This window comes from Tachyglossus aculeatus, chromosome 17 (genome assembly GCF_015852505.1).
Source record: "Tachyglossus aculeatus isolate mTacAcu1 chromosome 17, mTacAcu1.pri, whole genome shotgun sequence".
Lineage (NCBI taxonomy): Eukaryota > Metazoa > Chordata > Mammalia > Monotremata > Tachyglossidae > Tachyglossus > Tachyglossus aculeatus.
The window spans coordinates 7,835,120-7,845,568 of record NC_052082.1 but is presented as its reverse complement, the minus strand read 5'-3'; positions in this window follow the sequence as shown (position 1 = coordinate 7,845,568).

Sequence of the window (10,449 nt, the reverse complement as noted above, 5' to 3'; positions counted from 1 at the left end):
CTGGGGAGGTTACAAGGTGATCAGGTTGTCCCTCGTGGGGCTCACAGATTTAATCCCCATTTTCCAGATGAGGGAACTGAGGCCCGGAGAAGTTAAGTGACTTGCCCAAAGTCACACAGCTGACAATTGGTGGAGCCGGGATTTGAACCCATGACCTCTGACTCCAAAGCCCGTGCTCTTTCCTACTGAGCCATGCTGCTTCTCGCAATGTCCATGTCCATTTCGTCCCAGGGGACTGGAGACAGCAGGCGGAGAATGCTTAGGTTGACCTCTAAGGGCTGCATGAGGGCAATCTCAAAAACCTGCCCTAGTAATTGTTGGGCAAAACAATTTATCCACACATCATAGCTGAGACGATTTCCCTCAGAACAAAGCCAAGGGGACCGCGAGTTCTGAAGCTGGGCTGGGCTGGACTGGGGTTGGAGCCACCCTGTACCGTCCCACCCTGTGAAGAGAGAAGCCAGAGGAAAAAAGATGATGGGTGGGCGGATGAACAGAGAACAGCCTGGATTTGAGATTATTTGAAAAAAAAAAAACCGCAGCTTTGTTCTCACTTCACACAAGGTTTTCCTTTTACTTTACACAATCCAAGCAGCCTTTTGACAAAGTACAGGGTGTTACTCCAAAAGAATATTCTAAATTATTCCTTGAGGGTTACAGCGGCCCCAGGGGCTCATTAGGAAGGGGAACATTCACGTTAAGTCTGAACAAACAAGGACTGCTTTGATCAGGGATGAATCCGAACCCAAAATAAGCTGTTTTCTTTATAAGACGCTTGGACCAGGGAACAAGTATATGCAATAAAGCAATCCACAGGGATCTGAATTCGAATTCTGGATCCAGAAGGCACCTTGAGAGGTCATTGGATCCATCCTCCTGCCTCCAGGCAGAAAAGTGTTTCAACTTTCCAAAATGGGTAGTCGTCTTATTTTTAACCCTCTTAGGGTATGGGAACTGGGTAACATCTCTTGATAGCCTATTCCAGAGTTTAATCCATCAATCAATCAATGGCATTTATAGAGTGCTTACTATATGCAGAGTTCTGTTGAAAAAGAGACTTTTAGACTGTGATCCCACTGTTGGGTAGGGACTGTCTCTATATGTTGCCAACTTGTACTTCCCAAGTGCTTAGTACAGTGCTCTGCACACAGTAAGTGCTCAATAAATGCGATTGATGATGATGATTGATGAAAAGAGCTTGGGAGAGAGCAACATATCAGAGGTGGTAGACACATTCTCTGTCCACAAGGAGATGACAATCTAGAGAGGGCTGATGTCAACATGACAAAGACTGATCTTTTTGCGGTCAGGGAGGAATGGGAGGTGACCCACTGGCCTTCGATCTCATCATCCAGGCATCAGTGCCATCTCTAAACCCATTCCCTATCCCAATGCTGATGTGAAAAGAAGCTAAAAAAACCCCTCCAACTTTTAAAACTCTCCTATGAATCAACTGCTTACTGTGGCAGGAGAGTCCCGCTTCAGTCTATAAGCCATTCCGCTGACCAGATTATCTTTCTACAGAAACGCTCTGGGCATGTCATTCCCCTCCTAAAAAATCTCCAGTGGTTGCCTATTAATCTTCGCCTGAAGCAAAAACTCCTCACTATTGGCTTCAAAGCTCTCCATTCATTCATTCATTCATTCATTCATTCAATTGTATTTATTGAGCACTTACTGTGTGCAGAGCACTGTACTAAGTGCTTGGGAAGTCCAAGTTGGCAACATATAGAGATGGTCCCTACCCAACAGTGGGCTCACAGTCTAGAAGGGGGAGACAGACAACCAAACAAAACATATTAACAAAATAAAATAAATAGAATAAATATGTACAAGTAAAATAGAGTAATAAATATGTACAAACATATATACAGGTGCTGTGGGGAGGGAGGTAAGGCAGGGGGGATGGGGAGGGGGAGGAGGGGGAAAGGAAGGAGGGGGCTCAGTCTGGGAAGGCCTCCTGGAGGGGGTGAGCTCTCAGTAGAATTTTGGGGTAGAGAAGTTGTTTGATTTCTAGCCCTGGAAATTCACAAAAATACCAGAGCTTAGTAGAGTGCTTGGCACATTGTAAGCACTTAAATACCACAATTCCTCTTACAAACATCCCAGAGTAAAACAAAAAAGCACGTATTTTCAATCTTGCTGTTTTCCTTGTAGTTCCAGTCAAACGTTATTGTAGCGACAAGCCTCTTAAGGAGCCAATATGCCCCCTCCCCTTGGCTCTATACCCAGAGCCAGAAAGACAGCATGGCCTAGGGGAAAGAGCCAGGGCCTAGGAGTCAGAAGATCTGGGTTCCAATCCTGATTCTGCCTCTTGCCTGCTGTGTGATCCCTGGGCAAGTCGCTTCACTTCTCTGGGCCTCAGTTTCCTCAACTGTCAAATGGGGATTCAATAACCCATTCTCCCGCCTACTTAGATTGTGAGCCCCATGTGACAGAAGGACTGTGTCCACCCCGATTAATTTTCATCTACCCCAGAGTTTAGAACAGTGCTTATTTATTTATTTTATTGGTACATATTTATTCTATTTATTTTATTTTGTTAATATGTTTTGTTTTGTTCTCTGTCTCCCCCTTCTAGACTGTGAGCCCACTGTTGGGTAGGGACCGTCTCCATATGTTGCCAACTTGTACTTCCCAAGAGTCCAGTACAGTGCTCTGCAAACAGTACGCGCTCAACAAATACGATTGAATGAATGAATGAATGTTTGACACATAGTAAGTTGTTCTTAACAAATCTGTAAAAAAAAAATGCAACCAAATAGTAATAATTATGGTACTTGTTAAATGCTTATTATGTGCCAGGCACCGTTCTAAGCACTGGGGTAGATACGTGACAATCGGGTTGGACACAGTCCCTGTCCCACATAGGGCTCAGTCTTAATCCCCATTTTACAAATGAGGCCCAGAGAAGTTAAGCAACCTGCCCAAGGTCACAGAGCAGTCAAGTGGCAGAGGTGGAATATCACCTCGCCCCCTCCTACCTCACCTCCCTTCTCTCCTTCTCCATTCATTCATTCAGTCAATCATATTTATTGAGCACTTACTGTATGCAGAGCACTGTACTAAGCGCTTGGGAAGTACAAGTTGGCAACAGCCAACAACAGCCAACAGTTCTCCAGCCCAGCCCACGCACTCTGCTCCTCTGCTGCCGCTAATCTCCTCACTGGGCCTCGTTCTCACCTGTCCCGCCGTCGACCCCAGCCTACTCCTACAATAAGTTGATCTAGAATTTGTTTTCATTTTTTTAAAAAAAGGTATTTGTGAAGCACTTACTATGTGCCAGACACAGTTCTAAGTGCTGGGGTGGATAGATACAGGGTAATCAGGTTGGATACAGGAAGCTGGCGTGAGAATACAACTCCAGTCATCTGGGAAACTCAACTCAGCAGACTGAGAGCATCATCAAGTCATGCAAACAGTCTTTTAATCTCTGAATCATTTTCAAATTCACGGTCTTTATGACAGAGTTTCAAAGAGGCAGCTGTGTTCACGCAGGTGATTTTAGTTGGAGTTCTTTGTTCCTACAGGGCTGCTGTAGAGGTTCTGGAGGACATCTGGAAGCTTTCTTTGTTCTCCAGGAGCTTGACATTTATCCGTTTGACTGATTTGAATTTGAGTTTTTGGTGTATTTGCTTTTGGTGGAGTTGGAAATTTGGAGGAAATATACTGGCAATCCATCCAGGAATGGGCAGGACAAATAAGTGTAGTGGATCCAGACATCTTTCAGGGCCAGTTGACAAATAGCATAGCAATCTCTGAACTGACCTTTTTAGATCATGGGCTCATCCACGAGGTTTCTCTCTAATCTGGGCATCGTGGAACACTGTGAATGCTTACAAACATGTGAATGGCACATTTGCTGGGCAAATGTAGGTCACTTCTCTCTGACTTTACTCTCCAGTGGTCAGAGCAGATGTACCCTAACAATAATAATAATAATAATTGTGGAAGTTGTTTAGCAGTTACATTGTGCTAAGTACTTTACTAAGCACTGGGGTGGGTACAAGCAAATTGGGTTGGACACGGTCCGTGTCCCAGGTGGGGCTCACAGTCTCAATCCCCATTTTACAGATGAGGTAACTGAGGCACAGAGAAGCGAAGTGACTTGCCCAAGGTCACACGGCAGACACCTGGCAACAGGTCTCCGTTGCCTGCTTAAGGAAATGTGCAACTACGGGAGCCCTTGGGGGAATGGAAAGACAAGTGTCAAATGGCAGTAATAATAATAATAATGATAATTATGGTATTTGTTAAGCGCTTACTATGTGCCAAACACTTTTCTAAGCGCTGGGGTACATACAAGGGAATCAGGTTGTCCCACGTGGGGCTCACAGTCTTAATCCCCATTTGACAGATGAGGTAGCTGAGACACAGAGACGTTAAGTGGCTTCCCCAAGGTCACACAGTGACAAGTGGCAGAGCTGGGATTAGAACCCATGTCCTCTGACTCCCAAGCCCATGCTTTTTCCACTAAGCCATGCTGCTTTTCTAAGATTCAGTAAGATTCTCTAGGTGGCAAAGTATAATATAGACTAAAAAGTAGTACCAGTATTTATTGGGTGCCCACGGTTTTTTTAAATAATAGTTGGTAAGCGCTTACTATGTGCCATGCACTGTACTAAGCACTGGAGTAAGACAAAAGGTTGGACACAGTCCATGTCCCACATGGAGCTCACAGTCTTAATCCTTGTTTTACAGATGAGGTAACTAAGGCTCAGAGAAGTGAAGTGACTGGCTCAAGGTCACTCAGCCAACAAGTGAGCCCATTGTTCTAGACTATGAGCCCGTTGTTGGGTAGGGACCATCTCTATATGTTGCCAACTTGTACTTCCCAAGCGCTTAGTACAGTGCTCTGCACACAGTAAGCGCTCAGTAAATATGATTGAATGAATGAAAAGTAGCAGAGTTGGGATTAGAACCCGGGTCCTCTGATTCCCAGGTCAAGTTCCTTCCCAGTGCAGTGCACCTCATTGGGAGTTTGGGAAGTACAGCTGTGATCTGTCACATCTCAGGAGGAAGGGAATTCCAAGCCAGAGGAACAGGATGGGCAAGAGGCTGGAAGAAGCTGGAACCTGGGAAGCAGTGTGGCCTAATGGTGGGAGTGGGAGTCGGAGGATCTAGGTTCTAATCCTGGCTCGGCTATTGTCTACTATATATTCGACTTGAGCAAGTAGCTACTTCTCTGTGCCTCAGTTACCTCATCTGTAAAACGGGGGTTAAAGCTGTGAACCCTACACGGGACAGGGACTGTGTCCAACTTGATTATTTTGTATCTACCCCAGCGTTTAGTACAGTGCCTGGCCCATGGTAAGTGCATCTCAAATCTTATTAAAAAAAAGTCAAGTGCCTAGCCAATACAAATTCTGGGGCCCCATCTCGCCACTCAAAAGTGGTCTTAGGGAGTAAGATGGAGGTATCGGTAAGCCCTGAAAAGAGAAGCAAGGGTGAGTAGGTAAGAAAATTGGGGAGAGTTTAAAGAGGATTGTGTTGGGGTGGAGCGAGAGAGGACAAGGAAGCCATCGGGCTCCTTGGAAAGGTTGCCAGCGAGGGTCATCACGTCCATTTAACTTCCATTGATGTAAAAATTGGCTCCCCTATGAAGGAATCCCTCTGACTCAAAATAAATACATTAATGTAGCTTTATTGCTAATTGAATGAGTGGACAATATTTGCTTGAATCCACGCCAGCTCTTAGTACAGTGCCTGGCACATTGTAAGTGCTTAACAAATACCATAATTATTGTTATTATTATTATTAAGTAGTGTGGCTTAGTGGAAAAAGTGCAGGCTTGGGAGTCAGTGGTTGTAGGTTCTTATCCCGGCTCCACCACTTGTCAGCTCAGTAACTTGGGCAAGTCACTTCACTTCTCTGTGCCTCAGTTACCTCATCCGTAAAATGGGGGTTAAGACTGGGAGCGTCACATGGCACAACCTGATAACCTTTTATTTACCCCAGAGCTTATGGTATATAGTAAGCCCCTAACAAAAATCATCATTATAATAATAGTATCTGTGCTTGGTTCAGAACAGCTTAGTGGGGGAGACAGGCATTAAAATAAAGTACAGATAGGGAAAGTCATAGAGCTTAAGGATATGAACATTAGAGCGAAAGAGCACGAGCTCTGGAGTCAGAGGTCATGGGTTCAAATCCCGTTTCCACCAATTGTCAGCTGTATGACTTCGGGCAAGTCACTTATCTGTGCCTCAGTTACCTCATCTGTAAAATGGGGATTAAGACTGTGAGCCCCCCCGTGGGACAACCTGATCACCTTGTAACCTCCCCAGAGTTTAGAACAGTGCTTTGCACATAGTAAGCGCTTAATAAATGCCATTATTAGTGCTGTGGGGCTAGGGGTGAGGTGAATAGCAAAGCCCAAGTGCCTAGGTGATGCAGAGGAAAGGGTGAGTGTGTCAGAGAAATGAGAGGTTTTTCTGGGAAGGCTTCTTGGAGGAGTTATGATTTTAGTAGTGATTTGAAGAGGAGAGTGGTAGCTTTCAAAGGGTGGAAGTTCCAGGCCAGGAGAAGAACTTGAGCAAGGGGTCAGCGATGAGATACACAAAATTGAGGTAGAGTGAGTAGATTGGCATTAGAGGAGCCAAGGTTCTTTAAAGCCGATGGTAAGGAGTTTCTGCTTGATGTGGAGGTGGATGGGAAACCACTGGAGGTTCTTGAGCAGTAGGGGAACTTGACTTGAATGTTTCTTTAGAAAAATGATCTGGGCAGCAGAGTTAAGTATGGACTGGAGTAATAATAATAACAATAATAATAATAATAATAATAATTATTATAATAGTGATGGCATTTATTAAGCACTTACTATGCACAAAGCACTGTTCTAAGCACTGGGGGGATACAAGATGAGCAGGTTGTCCCACGTGGGGCTCACAGTCTTCATCCCCATTTTACAGATGAGGTCACTGAAGCCCAGAGAAGTTAAATGCCCAAAGTCACACAGCTGATAAGTTGTGGAGCCAGGGTTAGAACCCATGACTTCTGGCTCCCAAGCCCAGGCTCTTTCCACTAAGCCACGTTGCTTCTCTTAGGGAGAAGGGAGAGACAGGAGGTTGGGAGGTCAGCAAGGAAGTTGCTACACTAATCAGGGCAGGATTGAATAAGTGCTTGGATGAAGAGGAAAGGGAGGATTTTAGCAATATACTGTGAAGGTCAACGACAGGATTTAGTGATGGATTGAATGTGTGGATTGAATGAGATAGAGAAATTAGGGATAACACCAAGGTTACAGGCTAGTGAGACAGGAAGAGAGAGTCATAGAAGGAGAAGGAGGAGGGTGGAACTGGGGCAATTCAGGGGACATCTTAGAGAAGTCACCCCTGATTGTTTCAATTTTATTGATTAAATAGGTGTCCAGGTTATTAGGGACATGAATGAGGTGGTGGGACAGGGGGTTTGAAGAAGGAGTTAAGACTCTGAAACATCTGGCATGGGCAATGTCTACCCCAACTCCCCACCCAGGTGTCTGACTCATCCAGGTTGGGTTTCGTTTCTGGTTTGAGTTAAGGAAGCAAACTCAAAGCCCCATAAAGCCCTAGAGTGCGTAAAATAAATTAGTAATAACAACCCTTCGTATTAGTTACCTATCGGGTAATTCCAGGAACGCCTGACTAACAAAACAGGATATATTCTGGATGGAGTATCAACACACCCCTGTACATATTAGAGAGAAAGAGACAGAGGATAAAAAATAGAGAGAGAGAGAAAGGCAGAAGGACAGAGACAATCTATCAATTAATAAAATTATTTGAGCTTCTACTGTGAGCAAAGCCTAATACAAAGCACTTGGCAAAGTAGAGAGGAAATAAAAGGCATGATCCTTGCCCTCAAAGAAATTAGAATCCACCCTGGGTGATGAGCCGAAACGAATTATTTTTAATTAGGAGGAAACCCAGCAATAGAACTAGTTGTAAAAAGAGATGGAAATGAAGAAAAAGTGAATAAATAAGTAAAGTGTGGAGTTAAGAAATTGATAAGGATGTAGCTGCTATGAATAGCTATAAACACTTAAGTCCTTTAGTTATTGACTTCCAGGTTTGGCTGGAAGACCAGAGTTATGTGCTGATCAATCAATCAATCGTATTTATTGAGTGCTTACAGTGTGCAAAGCACTGTACTAAGCGCTTAAGACTCTGCAAAAGAGCTGATCGCAGAAGCTGATTGAAGGAAGATGAAAACAATGCTCTCCCGCCACCTCCTCTACTGCAAACACATTCACATTTCTTATCATAGAGGTTTCCAGTAAACTCCATGGGGTCAAGCTTCTAACTCTATTCCATTCTCCCAAACAGTAGAGTGCAATCTACACAGTAGGTGCTCAATGATCCTATTGATTGAGGGATTGATTGAAAACCTCTGCTTTGTTTTCCTTTTCCCTTAACAGGCTTTCTCCAGGTTCCTCCCCAAATGAGGACACTAGAGTGGAGTGAACTTCTCTGCTGAGCTGTAGAGAAGCTCAGGACACCAGTCACCTGACAGGCATGCTAACAAAACGGGGTTAGATGTCAGGTGGTGACTTGGCTCAGTACGGCATGGGGCGAAGCAAACAAAACGCAGCATGGCCTAGTGGATAGAGCACGGGCCTGGGAGTGGGAAAGTGGGAGGAGTTGGCATCCCTCTTTCCCTTAGTGCCACTTTTGCCCCATCTTACCTCCTATATCCCTCTCTTTCCGTTCTTTCTAAGCCCACATTATTCTCCTCTACCAACCACCAGGCTCCTACCTACTTTCCAACACACCCACTCCCCACAAAACTCTCCTATTCCCCCCCAGAGACCCCTATTTCTCAGTCAATTGCTTTTATTGAGGGCTTACTATGTGCAGAGCACTGTACTAAGTGCTTGGGAGAGTTCAATATAAAATTGTAACAGACACATTCCCACAACGAACTCTCCCACCACCCATTCCAAAGTTCTGGGCTCTAACCCCACTCTGCTACTTGTCTATTGTGTGATCTTGGGCAAGTCGTTTTACTTCTCTACACCTCAGTGACCTCATTCATAAAATAGGGATTAAGACTATGAGCACCATGTGGGACGTGGACTGGGCCCAACCTGACTAGCTTGTATCTACCTCAGTGCTTAGTACAGTGACTGGCACATAGTAAGCGCTTAATACCATAAAAAAAAGAAAGGAGCAGTTCTTTTTGAGCAGGGGCTTGGTCACTTTGGGGAGGCAAGACAAAAGTGAAAACAGCTGGAAACAAAAAATGTGGTGACAGAATAAGAGGCTATGTGTGCCCAAACCAGTTGGAAATGTGGGTCTCACATTGGTCTTTTCAGCTACATATGCACCCCATTCTCCCTCTGTTGACTGCAAGCTTCTTGTATGGAGAGATCACACCTTCCAACTCTGTTGTACTGCTCTTTCCTGAGCAGTTAGTACAGTGCTCTGCACACAATAAGCGTTCAATAAATACCACTGATTATTTGATCAGAAGACTAACTTCACCGGTTGTGGTTTCCTTGAGCATGGACATTTTATTCTAATTTTTAAAGTTATATGAATAGATAAGCGCTTAGTACAGTGCTCTGCACACAGTAAGCCCTCAATAAATATGATTGAATGAATCTATATACATATAGATCTATACACATATAGGTAGGTAGGTAGATACAGCCCAAGGAGGCTATAATTACTGATTTTTCCTGCACACAGTAAGCAGGCAATAAATACCACTGATTGATTGACTGATTGATGCCCCCTCACCCCAGTCCCATAGCACTGATTTTTCAGAAATCCTGAAACTCTGATTTTTCACCTATCTGCAATTTACTGTAATGGCTGTCTCTCTTGATAAATTGCATGCTTCTTGGCAGCAGAGATCCCATCGGGCACATCTTGCAGTGTCCTCTCCTAAGCACCTAGTTCAGGGTTTTGCCCACAGTAAGCGCTCAATAAATGCCATTGACAGATTGATAGATTGAGGAGTAGACCAAGGACTGCAGGGCCCATCTGGCTCTTGACCTCACCCTGCAGACTTTAAGTCTTCTTGTTTCTTAAGTTTTCTTTAAGTTTTTCACAACTTACTGAGATTCTGGGGATGGTTTAGGAGATCCATGATTTCTTTGTTCCCTCCCGCTGAGGTCCCTGGTGACAGGAGTTTAGTGGCTGGCACTAAGGCCTAGAGAAGGCAATGGAAGGACAGTAAAGGTCAGCACCTTTCAGATTTGGCCTGGAATAACCAGAAAAGGGGGAAAGGTAAGTTGGGCTTTTAAGAAGGAGACTTCCAATCTCTCCCTCATTCACCTCTTTCAGGGAAGGTGATCTTCACTTGTCCCTCCACTTGCTGCCTTTTTGTGGGACATCTCCTTCTCTTTATAAAGTCAAGATAATCTTTGTTGTCATCGACTATGTTCACAAAGCATTGAAGACCCCCCCTCCAAACAACCCCATATAGAGAGCCAACTTTATCCAAAAGCTCCATTAGGTCAT